Below are 13860 nucleotides of genomic sequence, written 5' to 3' on the forward strand. Positions count from 1 at the left end.
GTGCCTATGCCTTTTCGTATTCTTGATCTACACAAAAAAATCTCTTTCAACGACTGCAAATATTTCCGTGAAGACTTAACATAGTTATTTTAAAGCAAATCCTCTAAGCAACTAACAAGGAAAAGAAATGCAGCAGGAATGATTACGCATAAAATAAAAATACATCAGAAAGACTTACTCAGGATCATCAATTTAAGCATAATTTACTGCGATGAACTACAAGGAATATGATAAACAATGAAATTGTTGTGTAGGGGGCCAACCCTATATTCACATTTTTTTGAGACTTGAATACAACTGAACTGGAATCATGCATAAAAAACTTACATCACACCTAAAAATTTACAATAAGTAAAACTTGTTATGCCCAAAATTTGGTACGAGAGATATCCAAGTCAAAGTTGGATCAACATAACTCAATTTGGCAGGACGCCAAGGAAATAGGTTTTCGCGGACAGCTTGGCACGAGCCCAAGCCTTTGAACAGCTTGACGCGAGCCCAAGCCTTTAAACATCTTGGTGGAAGACAAATCTCTTGGAAAGGTTGGCGCGAGTTAAATCCCTTGGATAGGTTGGCGCGAGCCAAAACCCATGGACAGGTCAAGGCAAGCCCTTACCTTTGGATAAATTAGGGAAAGCCCTAAAAGTTTAATTGACAGATTCCTTGGACGGATTCCTTGGACATGATTAATTTGACAGATTCATACATTGGCATTCCTTGGACAGAGTTAAGGCGAGCCTTAACCGTTGAATAAGTAAAGGCGCGCCCTCAAGTAAAATGGGAAGTAGACTGTGATAGATTTCTGACGGCAAAACCTAAACACAAGTGTTAGGGTGCCCCCTAAGGCAAGAAGATGACTTGGATGGGGCTTTAACATACTACTTGGAAGGACTCTTTGGATACTTCGGGAAAACGATGGATGATTATTACTAACATATTTGTTGCAGGTACCCTATTGAAGAACTCCTTCCTGTAATGTAACCACAGGAAGGCGGTGTCCGTGGTCAGAGACCTCCAGGGGTATGCCTGGATGGTAGGCCTCCTTCTGTAGTCAATGAGTGTCCTCCTTGGAGATGTGGGATAAATTCTGGTGTGTACTTTGGGAGCTCTGTATCTGTAGTCAACGGGTGTCCTGGTCGGGAGACTTCGGAGTATCCTGCACTTTGCACCCAAAAGCTTGGATCACTTGTCCTGCAATCTGGTAGGGGCTCCTTATCCAGGGGACAAGGATGCGTCCAACATTTGGGGTGAACCACGGCTATACCTACGTCCACGGATTAGAGAAACAGCTGGTAGCAGAGGGTTATCCTTGGACAGGGAGATGCCTTATCCGTGAAGTCTCGAAGCCGTAGACAAGCCTTGGGCCTTTGTGGTTGGGCCTCATCGGTGAATATTCCTAAAGCTAGTAGAAGATGATTTCCGGTAGGTTTCCTACTGGGCCTCGGGACAAGAGATCTAAGCCTATTAGATTTCTTGTTCCCCAAGAACTACGTTGGCTTGATTTCTTATAAATAGGGATACGTAGGCAAATTGCAAGGGGTCGGAAGCGAGAGCGCAAAGAAGACACCACTAACCCTAAGCAATCTCAACCACCAATAACCACCACCACCAAACACTGTTCATATTTTCCGAACACTGTTCATCAGATCCACCGATTACTGTTCACGTTTCTGATGAAGAACCACCGTCACAGATCTTGTTTCTGGCTACGAACCTCAGACTTTGTTGCTCCCAAATTCCTCCGTCAACAAATTGGTGCTGGAAGGAAGGGGTTGATCAAGATTTGCATCTAGGAGGAAAGTTGTTCCATCATGATGGTGTTTTTATAAAACGCAGTGCGAGATCTAGAGATGAAAAAGGCTAACAATATTTAAAGAAAAATTCAGGAAATTAGTCCATATTCTTAGTAGATAATTATATACGTGATATGAGAGTAATTTGTTATTGGAACTTCGAAAAAAAATAGTATTTAGAGATGCGGCCCGAGAACATTAGACAGAGCTCCTTTACCTTATAAGAAGTGAAGTTGAGATCCTCATGTTCTTGTGTGAGCCCCTCTGTTTACTAATTTTTGAAAAAAAAGTATTAATGTCTGCTCTCATTCTTGTTGATTAATTTGATATTTGAAGCACCTCAGTAAGGAATTATCAAAATCATATATTGAAGCTTCAATTAATCGAGTAAAAAAGGTAAGAATTTGCATATTATTGGTACCGAAGAGAGACTTGGTGTGATATAATTTTGTTAGAGGTGCAACTTTATTACGTGACATTTTCGTTTGAAGGAGTGATGGACGGGCCCTATCTTTTATTGAACTGAAATATTATGAGATAAAATCTGCCTATAATACGTGGTAAAGAATATTTGATGCAGGCTCCAACCAAAAAGAGACAAAGTAGTCACATGCATGGTACGTTCGTATTGCTAGGTATTAGAAAAAGATGAATTATTGGTGTGGGCATACACCGATAAAAAATTAACTCTCCAGCTAGGAAAAAGGTCTCCAAGGCGCGTCAATTTTATCAAAATAGGGAAATTATTAGTTATTCAACATGTGTGGCACAAATAAAAGGTGGCTGACCCCAATAGTTTTGTTGCTAGGTATTAGAAACAGATAAAGGTTCATGCTGATTTAGATGCAATTGTGACGTAAAGAAATCCAAATTATCCAAGAAAGTCATATACAAGATTATCAATTTCTCTCGCACAACGCGTCTTAAATATCCTACACTCCGTGGGTGTTGGTTTACATGAGACGCAAGCTCATAATTGATGGACAAATATGTGGAATGACACAGATAAAGTATAATGAGGTAAGCCATGTTGTTGTAGCATATTGACGTGTCGACCTAGATAAAAATATATATATATATATAGATAGCAGAATTGTTAGAGAAAAAGATTCAACTATGCTGGAGGGGCACGTGATAAGGGAATAAGGAATAATGTTACATTTTCAAAATAAAAAATTATGGTTAAACGTGATATTATTTTGATCAGCAAAAGACGACAGTGAACTAAGGGCGCGTCCACGGTGATGCAAAAATATGTAGTTGGCAACATGGATAAAATAGAGGTACTGGAAGCATGCAGACGCGCCTTGGACAGTGGCCAGTGAGAAACAAAGAGCATAAGCAGGAGAGAAGTAGTCCTACGACAAGAATAACGAAAGCAATTAAGTGGTAGACTGTGAGTATGTGATTGTGAAAATTAAAGATAGTATTGTATGCAGATATATTATGCAAGCCCTCGGAATAAATTTTTCAGAGAGAATAAGTATTGACGTGATGAATTAAATAAAAGCATTAGGAGCAACAGGGCGCGTTCTTGTGAATATAAATTACGGAAGATCGAGGGTGGTGATGTTCCTGTAAGGACACGCGGTTTATAATTAGAGGATGACTGTACAGCGGCTTCCCGAATCAACAAGAAACTTTGTGTTACCTACATGATAGCGGGGTTTGTATTGAAAATCCAGGAGTAAAGAAAATGAAGTGGGAGAATATAAAAGTAAAGTTAATGAGCCCAAGTGCAATTGATGGTGATTTGGTGAATAAAAGATTTTGCATGAAAGGTATGAGTGTGATAAAGTTACAGAGTCCACGTGGAAAAGTAAAAGAAAAGTGAGAAGTAGCAGGAGCTCGGAAGTGTAAGGCGGAGTCAATGGTATTTTGCCTTATAAAAGTATAAATGGATGGATGATTGTGCAAGTAAAAGTGCAGAGAGCTGAAAGCATGCATGTAAAACAAAAACCAAAAAGGAGTGAGCATGCCCTCTTAAGTTCTAAGGATCTGCCTCTCGTGGGATATAAGGACGATAAAGTTCAGCAGCGTGAAAGATTCAAAAGCAGGGAGCAGAGGATCGATCAAGGTATTTACATCGTTGCACACCCTTGGGGGTAGGGTACATGTGATTGAATCTGTGTCCTCACATAATGCCACGGGTGGAAGATAGATAGATTGTTCTCAAGCTCAGGAGAACTCCCAAGTTAAGAAAGCTTCAAGAAAATTTCTCCAAAAGAAATATCTTGTAAAGAGATACTTATTCATAAGACGGTTTCTACATTCCATGTGCTTTGTTGAGCCTGCTCTAGAATCCCTCCAAAGTATTGACCTTGGAGATATGAAGTTTTATTACATGAAAATTTTGTAGAAAACCTTGTCGAGGTTGATGCTCCTCTTACATGGGACGCGCTCTCCAAGGATAAAAACCCTTTTGGAGGTGGATGCGCCTCTCACAGAGGCCGCGCCCTCCAAGGATAATTCCCCTTTTTGAGGTAGATGCGTCTCTCACAGAAGTTGCGCCCTCCAAGGATAATTCCCCTTTTTGAGGTAGATGCGCCTCTCACAGAGGCCGCCCTCCAAGGATGATTCCCCTTGTAGAGGTAGAGGCTCCTCTTATAGAGGACGCGCCCTCTAAAGATGAATACCCTTGTCGAGTTAAGTCGTTCCTCTTAAAGTGAACACGCCCTCCAATTATAAATACCTCATCGAAGTAGATGATATTTCGATAGAGATCGCGCACCCGGGGGGTAGGACGCATATGATTGGTTATGTGGCATCACATGGTGCCACGAGCATAAGATAAATGGACTTTCCTCAAAGTCAGGGAAGTGACCAAATTCGAGGAAACTCTTAAAAATCCCTCCGAGAAGATGTCTCATTTTGAGATGACTCTACTTGATATGCCACTTCGTGAAATGTTTATACTTAAGATGCCTCATTGTGAGATTCTTATATTTGAGATGCTTTTACGTGAAATACCTCGTTGTTAAATGAATATATATGGTCTAGGAGGCAGTGTATGTCTACCTCCCCTTAGCTCAGACTGCACTTGTTTTATCAAAATAATAAATAAATTATGATTTTAGGAAAAGATCCTTGTCAAGGTAGATGCTCCTCTTGCAGAGGACGCGCCCTCCAATGATGAAGGTCCTTGTCGAGGTAGATGCTCCTCTTGCGGAGGACGCGCCCTCATGATAAAGGATAACATAAATTTTTGCTTAGGTTTAAAGATAATGGGGATGAATGTCTTCCACAATTAACATATTAATCGGTTGAAATTCTTTGGCTGCGTCCTGAGAGATACACCAACATAGGTGTCCCTTATTGAGAGAACGATGCATACAAATTTTTTGAATCAAAGAAAGTTAAAAATTCCAATCCCATTTCCAATGACATATATAATTTGGGGGGTAGTTTTTATGCCCAAAATTTGGTATAAGAGATATCCGAGTCAAAGTTGGATCAACATAACTCAATTTGGCGGAACACCAAGGAAATAGGTTTTCGCGGACAGCTTGGCGCGAGCCCAAGCCTTTGAATAGCTTGGCACGAGCCCAAGCCTTTGAACATCTTGGCGGAAGCCAAATCCCTTGGAAAGGTTGGCGCGAGTCAAATCCCTTGGATAGGTTGGCGCGAGCCAAAACCCATGGACAAGTCAGACCAAGCCCTTAACTTTGGATAAATTAGGGAAAGCCCTAAAAGTTTGATTGACAGATTCCTTGGACGGATTCCTCAGTCATGATTAATTTGACAGATTCATACATTTCCATTCCTTGGACAGAGTTAAGGCGAGCCTTAACCGTTGAATAAGTAAAGGCGTGCCCTCAAGTAAAATGAGAAGTAGACTATGATAGATTTCTGACGGCAGCACCTAAATACAAGTGTTAGGGCGCGCCCTAAGGCAAGAAGATGACTTGGATGGAACTTTAACATAATACTAGGAAGGACTCTTTAAATACTTCGGGAAGACGATGGATGATTATTACTAACATGTTTGTGTTAGTCGCTAAACAAGCGCTAATAATACATGCAAGTATACGCATTCGCAAGTAGTATAGAATCTTTTCTAGTTCGTTCCCACAGAGACTGTATTGGTTAACTAATTAATTCACGCACTTAAGCAACAATGTATGGTTATTATTCAATGCTAAGACGATAACAAATTGAGGTTGTTTATAACTAAGAATTAACTAACAATTATAACTAAGAGAACAAGATTGATTAAATTAATATATATGACAAACATGGGATTCTAACTTCATTAAATACTTCATTCAATACCCTGATTGTTCACAACCTTAGCATGCAATGGTGATGACACTAATCAGACAATACGAAACTGATAAACGCCAACTTTCATTGCACGAGTACCATACTACTAGACATCCACAAAAGCGATAGAAGATGAATAGACACCAATTATATTGAGACCCTATATGTCTATAGAATTTGACAACATAACGGTTTCAGCACAAGTTATCTATCTTGATTACATAGGGCAAGTAAGATGGTTAAAATTACCTACGAATCATGTATGACAATACATGAACCTATGCTAGCATGGCAAGTTCTAAATTCTTAAATTCACTGTCGCTTCATTAAGAATTAACACACTATCTTATAAGTTTGCGACGCTCATAAGACGAATACGCACAACCAATACTAGGATATCATACAATCACCACATACCAAGGCATCGAAATAATTTAACTAAAGAAATCCATAAATAAATCCACTAGAATCCCACGATAACGATTAGCCCATCAATCGGACTCATCATCAATGTGGGTTCCGATAAAAGCATGGTATAACAAACGTAGTCTTTATAATGAATAAATAAAACCAAGTACAAAACAAGATTAAGGTTCACAAGTAAGAAACTAGCATCCAAATAAAACTTAAAACAAAGATTCACAAGTAAAAATAAGATCTTCTTCGTCTTCGTTGAATCGTGCTAAAAACGGTCTTCTTACGGCTCTCCTTGCGCTCTGGTACGTCTCCCTCATAAAAAGTTCTTATTTGAATATATATAGCAGCCCTTTGCAATCTGGAAGTCTCCCCACTTAGAATCGAATTAGAATCAAGATTCATATTTTCCGCACCGACGCAGCCACGCGCTATCACAATACGGGCGCGCTGCCTTTCTGGAATCCTGGCACGGCCAGCGCGGGCGCGCCGTCCTTCTGGGAAAAACTCAGATTTCATCTTTTTCCTTTCTGCTTCGAGCTGGATTTCCACGAGCTTTTATTCCAACACCACCTTGACACCAAATTAGCACCAAAACAATGTTAATTCACCTGATTGACAGATTAATGCCTGAAATGCAAAAACACTAGAAAACACGTTAAAACACTTAACAACTTGAGTACAAATGCATCAATTCAAAGCTTATTAGAGCATTATAAAGTGTCATAATTGCCACTCAACATACCCCCAAACTTGAATCGATGCTTGTCCTCAAGCATAAACAGACTCAAAGAACAAGAAAATAAAAATGCATGAATGCAACTAATATGAATGCAACGATCCCAATTGAATAACTCAACCACTTAACAAGCAATATATCAACAAATGCAGCTACTCGCGTAAAGACCAATTAAATCATACAAATCAACTTACAAACTAGAGACGTGCGTGTGTGCAGATGCTTACAGATATACTATCGCAACTAGATCAACAATCATGACTCACTACTTATCAAGATAATCGCAAGTTTATAAACAGAATAAAAGCTAGACTCAAAATAATTTATAACACTTCAATTTTTATATCGGAGATTTATATGGAGTCATGCTTTTATTCAAAACAAAACAAACACATATGCTTATTTGATCGTGCAATGAGTGAGGTCCACAAAATACTTATACAATAGTACCCATGTAGCGAGCGTTAGGTTAGCGGATCCCAGACTATAAAAGCCTTAGGTCACTAGGCACAAAGTCTCCTAAGAACTTAATAACTCGAGTACTATAGAGCCCACTCGTGATTAATTATACATAACACTTATTCTTTTCTTTTTTTTACTATTTTTCTTTTTTTTTCTTTTTTCCAACGAATTTCTGAATGAGTGCGTTTCGCTTCATCTCATTCAACCCTAGACTACTCATATAAATATGAGCCGGCTACTAGCCATTTAACACCTAGCCACACAACTAGCAATGAAATCCAATTTTCTCCAAATTTTTTTAAATATCCATGTCTTTTATTATTAAGAGAATATCCTAAATTCTAAATATAAACAAGCGATTAAACCTCGACAAACCAACAAACCACGACTAAGATCTAGCACTCTAGCAACCTATAAGACTTAGTGAAATACAAGTGTCTCTAGCATGCAAATCAACTTAATACGACTTAACATCTCTAAACACGACATCACTACACTAGCATCAATATCACAATTCAATCGGAAAATCATCTAAGAGATCATGTTATAATACAAATGCATGAAAACTATATGAACAAAATAACATAAAAATATCAAAATAAAAAAAACTATATGGAAAAATATGCAAACTAAATGAACTAAACTATCATGAATATGCAAACTATATGAGACTCACACAAAAATATAGTCCTCGGTGAAGGAAATTGTAAGGAATTCAGGCATACCCAATCAGAATCAGGCTCCTCACCCTCAACGGGGTGGAGTGTCGGGTGTGTCCGGAGGTGGATACACGGAATCCTCACCAAAAACTGGCCACTGGATATCAACACCGGTGGCTTTGAAAGCTGTCCCAAGTGCCTGGGTGAGATCACGTGCGAACCTGCTATGGATGTCATGCATCGTATTCATCATCCGTGCCAGATGCCTGTACTGCGTCATGCTCATGCCAGCTCCCATATCAGCTCCTTCCTCCTCCTCATGCGCCTGCTGTGATGGCCCTGCCTCATCTCCTAGCTGAGATCTTTATACAGTCCTGCTCGCCTGAGTGGCCCCAGCAGCTGGCCTCTTACCAGGTAGGTGGTCAAAAGTATAACCAAGCCCCTTCAGATCGAGCTTGTCTCCATCCCATTCTTGCATCGTAGCTAAAGTAGTGTTGTCAATAGGAGCACTCGGGATTTGCAACTGCTCGTGTGCGGGCCAATGAACACCAACTGCCACACACAGCTTCGTCACCACGGACACATATGGAATAGACCCCGTAGTACTCCCCCTCAAGAACTTCAGAATCCCTTGATAAATCACCATCCCCAAATCTATATAATCACCCTGAAGAATGCCCCATAACAACCGTGCACGCTCCACAGTAATTTCATGCACATGCGAAGATGGCATGATTTTAGCACATATAAAAGTGTTCCATGCACGGGCAAACCTGTTCATTCTGGAAGCCGGGAACATAGAATATTCGGTGTGCCCCTCTTGATCTTCTAGTGAGTATCAGGCTGGCACAAAGTATCAACAATAAGATCCAGATCAAAGTCCTCTGGAGTCTTATCGTTCCAGGTGTCCTGCCCGGGCTTCCTCGCGGGCTGCTCAATCGTAGTTCTGATAGCCTCTGCACTATACTCCACCGTCCTCCCTCGAACCACTGTGAAGCCATTCTTCTCGGTCTTGGCATTCACATAAACTCGCGAACAACACTCATGGGCACAGCAGTGGGTGCCTCGCAAATAGGAACCCAACCCATCTCAAAAATCATCTCCAAGAGCTTACCATCCTTCCCTGATGGCAGAAAACCTCGCTCCTTAGCAATAGGCTTCGAGAAAAGCCTCGTGTACTGCTCTTCAGCCCAGGAGTAGAAAACCTGGGCCTCACACCACTCGCAGATGAAGAATCGGTGGTGCTGCTGTCTACTTGCGTTCTTTGCCTCGGTGCCATTGGGATTGAATGAGAAAGAATAAAAGTTAAGTGTTTGAGAGAGACTTGTGTTTGAAAATTTGTGAATTGGTGAAGAGGTTTGTGTATGAGGTGTATGTATATATAGGTGGTGAAAAGAGAATTATATATGGAATAGAAGTGGGATTTGAATATGGGAATAATGGGAGTAATGGGTTTGATTTGGAGAGGGAATTATGGGATGTGGGAGAGTAAAAATCGGTTTGGAATTGATTTTTGACTAATAATTCCTTATTTTCTTTTAAAACTGTTGTTTTATTTTTTTCGAACAGGGACCCGACGCGGCCGCGCGCTTGATCAGCGCGGGCGCGCCCAGCTTCTGTAGTTGGCCCTGATTTTTTTTCTTTTTCTGATTTTTTTTGTTTTTCTCTTTTCTTCTTGCTTCCTCTACCTACTATTGTACAACAAACTTGGGTTGCCTCCCAAGAAGCGCTTCTTTTACGTCGCTAGCTCGACGTAGAACCTTGAGCTCAAACGGACAATAGAACGGCACTAACCACCTCACGGTTTGCCGTGTCACCATAGTAATGCTTTAACCTCTGACCATTTACCTTGAATGCCTAACCAGGATCATTCTCAAAAATCTCCACCGCTCCATGTGGAAACACAGTTTTGACAATAAACGGCCCTGACCATCTTGACTTCAACTTTCCAGGAAAAAGACGGAGACGAGATTTGAACAATAGAACTTGTTACCCCGGCACAAATGATTTGAGAACTAAACCCCGATCATGCCACCTCTTGACTTTCTCCTTATACATTTTGTTGTTCTCATAAGCTTGAAGTCGAAACTCATCGAGTTTATTCAATTGAAGCATCCTCTTCTTTCCAGCCGCATCCAAGTCCTGATTCAACTTCTTCAAAGCCCAGTATGCCTTATGCTTGAGCTCCACAGGCAAATGACACCCCTTACCATAAACCAACTGAAACGGCGACATTCCTAATGGAGTCTTATATGCGGTTCTATAAGCCCAAATAGCTTCATCAAGCTTCAAAGACCAATCTTTCCTCGATGGACATACGACTTTCTCCAAAATGCGCTTGATCTCTCTGTTAGATACCTCATCTTGACCATTCGTCTGAGGATGATAAGCATTAGCAATGGGATGATTCACATTATACCTTTTCATCATAGCAGTGAACTTGCGATTGCAAAAATACGACCCCTCATCAGTGATTATGACTCTTGGAGTTCCAAACCTTGTGAATATCTGCTTCTGAAGAAAATTAAGCACCACTTTCGCATTGTTCGTTGGCAGCGCCTTAACTTCAACCCATTTCAACAAGTAATCAACCGCCAATAAGATATACTGATTGTTACAAGATGAGACAAATGGCCCCATGAAGTCAATTCCCCAAACATCGAATACCTCAACCTCGAGAAGCACATTAAGAGGCATCTCATCCTTCTTAGACATATTACCCACACATTGACATCGATCACATTTCAAAACGAATTGGTGAGCATCTTTAAATAATGTCGGCCAAAAGAAACCTGCTTGAAGAACACGAGCTGCTGTCTTTTCTCCACCATAATGTCCTTCATAAGCCGTTGAGTGGCAATCTCGCAAGATCCCCCCCCTCCCGTTTCACTGTAAGGAATACATCTCCTAATGATTTGGTCAGCTCCTTGTCAAAAAAGAAATGGCTCATCCCACATATACCACTTCACTTCATGTAGAAACTTCTTCCTTTGAGCATAAGATAGTTAGGAGGCATGATATTACTCACAAGGTAGTTCACAATGTCTGCAAACCACGGTTCTTCTTCTTGTACTCCAAATAGCTGCTCGTCGGGAAAAGACTCATTTATCAATGTCTTATCCAATGAAGTAGCATTAGGATTTTCTAAACGCGAGAGATGATCATCGACTTGATTTTCAGTTCCTTTTCTGTCCTTGATCTCTAGTTCAAATTCTTGAAGCAAAAGAACCCATCTAATCAATCTAGGCTTCGAGTCCTTCTTTGAGACGAGATATCGAATTGGAGCGTGATCAGTGAAAACTGTCACCTTAGTCCCAAGTAGATCAGATCAAAATTTCTCAAAACCATAGACAATAGCCAAAAGCTCTTTCTCCGTAGTAGTATAATTCAGTTGAGCACCATTTAGGGTTTAACTAGCGTAGTAGACCACATGAAATATGTTGTTCTTCCTCTGCCCAAGAACTGCTCCAACTGCATAGTCGCTTGCATCGCACATCATCTCAAAAGGTTCATTCCAATCAGGCACAATTATGACCGGTGCCGTGATTAAACTCTTCTTTAATGTCTCAAAAGCTACAAGGCATTCATCATCAAACTTGAAAGGAACATCTTTCTCTAGCAAACTGCATAATGGCTTTCAAATCTCAGAGAAGTCTTTGATGAAACGCCTGTAGAAACCCGCATGACCAAGAAAATTGTGAATTCCCTTAACAGAAATAGGCGGAGGAAGATTCTCAATGACCCCCACCTTGGCCTTATCCACCTCAAGACCCTTACTAGAAACCTTGTGCCCAATAATAATGCCATGCCGCACCATAAGTGGCATTTCTCCCAATTGAGAACCAGATTGGTCTCAACACACCTCTTGAGAACGTGTCCAAGATTTTGCAAGCACTCATCAAATGAATCGCCAAAGACTGAGAAGCCATCCATGAATACTTTCAAATTATGGCCAATCATGTCAGAAAATATGGCCATCATGCATCTCTAAAATGTGGCTGGTGCACCACACAGACCAAAAGAAACTCGTCTGAAGGCGAAAGTACCAAATGGATAAGTGAAGATTGTTTTCTCCTGGTCTTCTAGAGCGATACAAATTTGATTATAACCTAAATAACCATCCAGAAGATAATAGTACTCATGACCAGCCAACCTGTCGAGCATCTGATCAATGAAGGGCAAAGGGAAGTGATTCTTCCTATTGGCTTTGTTCAGCTTCCTGTAGTCCATGCAAACTCTCCACCCCGTGACTGTTCTAGTAGGAATAAGCTCATTCTTCTCATTTTCTACCATAGTAATTCCACCTTTCTTTGGAACACATTGAACCGGGCTTACCCATGAACTGTTAGAAATAGGGTAGATGATCCCTGTATCTAGCCACTTAAAAAATTCCTTCTTCACTACCTCCTTCATTATTGGATTAAATCTTCTTTGCTGCTCGACCGTAGGCTTGCTAACTTCCTCTAGAAGAATTTTATGCATGCAGTAAGAAGGGCTGATTCCCTTGATATCAGCTATAGTCCATCCAATTGCCGATTTGAACTCTCTCAGAATCCTCAAAAGCTTTTCCTCATCACTACCTGAAAGGTCAGATGCAATAATAACAGGCAGAGTAGATACATCACCTAAAATGCATACCTCAAATGCTCAGGTAAAGGCTTAAGCTCAAGAGTGGGAGCTTCCTCAATAGATGGCTTGAGGCGTTTAGGAGCTTTGTTCAATTCCTCCATTCCCAGAGATTCAAAAGGCATATCAATCTTCCTCTTCCAGGGAGAAGCATTCAAATATTGCAATTGTTCTTCACTTTCATCATCTTCACTATCTGAATTCCCCAACAAGGCTTTTTCTAAGGTATCGGACCTTAGCAATTGATCAAGTTCCGATATGACCACCGAATCGACCAACTCCACTCTTAAGCACTCCTCATTATTAGTAGAAAATTTTATAGCATTGAACACATTAAAAGTAACATCTTGATCCAGATTTCACATTGTGAGCTCACCCTTCTGCACATCTATCAAGGTTCGGCCAGTTGCCAAGAAAGGTCTTCCCAAGATTTTGGGAATTTTTTATCCTCCTCGAAATCAAGAATTACGAAATTAACATGGAAGATGAGTTAATCAACCTTGACCAAGACATCCTCCACAATACCACGCGGATATGTAATAGAACGGTCCGCTAACTGCAAGGTCATATAAGTTGGTTTGGGATAAGGTAACTCCAACTGCTTGAAAATTGACAAAGGCATCATATTGATGCTAGCTCCCAAGTCACATAAGCATCTGTCAAAAGACACTTTTCCAATAGTACACGGAATAGTGAAACTTCCTGGGTCTTTAAGCTTCGGAGGCAACTTCTGTTACAGCACAGCACTGCATTCTTCCGTGAGAGCGACAGTCTCTAAATCATCTAGATTCACTTTCCGAGAGAGAATACCTTTCATAAACGTTGCATAACTAGGCATCTGCTCAAGAGCCTCAGCGAAAGGTATGTTGATATGAAGTTTCTTGAACACCTCCAAAAATTTCTC

The sequence above is a fragment of the Apium graveolens genome, chromosome 2 (assembly GCF_009905375.1).
Source record: "Apium graveolens cultivar Ventura chromosome 2, ASM990537v1, whole genome shotgun sequence".
NCBI lineage: Eukaryota > Viridiplantae > Streptophyta > Magnoliopsida > Apiales > Apiaceae > Apium > Apium graveolens.